Source organism: Etheostoma spectabile, chromosome 19, assembly GCF_008692095.1.
Source record: "Etheostoma spectabile isolate EspeVRDwgs_2016 chromosome 19, UIUC_Espe_1.0, whole genome shotgun sequence".
Classification (NCBI taxonomy): Eukaryota; Metazoa; Chordata; class Actinopteri; order Perciformes; family Percidae; genus Etheostoma; species Etheostoma spectabile.
In genome coordinates this window covers 17,109,142-17,109,588 of record NC_045751.1, presented here as the reverse complement: position 1 = coordinate 17,109,588, position 447 = coordinate 17,109,142, and the positions used below count along the sequence as shown (strand labels likewise).

Sequence of the window (447 nt, the reverse complement as noted above, 5' to 3'; positions counted from 1 at the left end):
TGTTCTTCGCCGTGGCGGCCGCGATTGCACAATTACCAGCGGAAATACTGGTACAAACACAGGTTTGCCCCTCATATTTAACAATATACAGCTGTGTTAATAACAATTAAAACTGTAGACAAATGTCAGAAGTGTGGACCGGCGCTGTGCGGCCGGGCTGCGCGGAGAGTAAGAGGAGAGAGAGTAGAAAGATCCAACACAGGCACGGCTTTACAGAAGAAAAGGGTCATGTAACGCAAAATTAAACCATATCCATATAAACAACATTGCAGTGGATGCTAGGTGGATTAGGTGCACCGGTGCGTCCTAGAGGAAAAATGTTACTCGCGCCGTAGAGCCTATGAGCTAACAGACGCTAACTAGCACCGACTAGCACTGCTTACTGCTGTTGTCTGAAAAACAACAGACGGGACAAAATGTGGCGTTTACTGGTAAACTGGTAAACCT

General features: G+C 46.8%; 1 protein-coding gene across 2 annotated transcripts in view; it reads left to right on the top strand.

Moving 5' to 3' along the window:
• Nucleotides 1-447, top strand: part of gal3st4 (galactose-3-O-sulfotransferase 4) — a 33,758-nt gene that overhangs the window by 16,541 nt on the left and 16,770 nt on the right. The gene's annotated exons all lie outside the window — the stretch shown is intronic.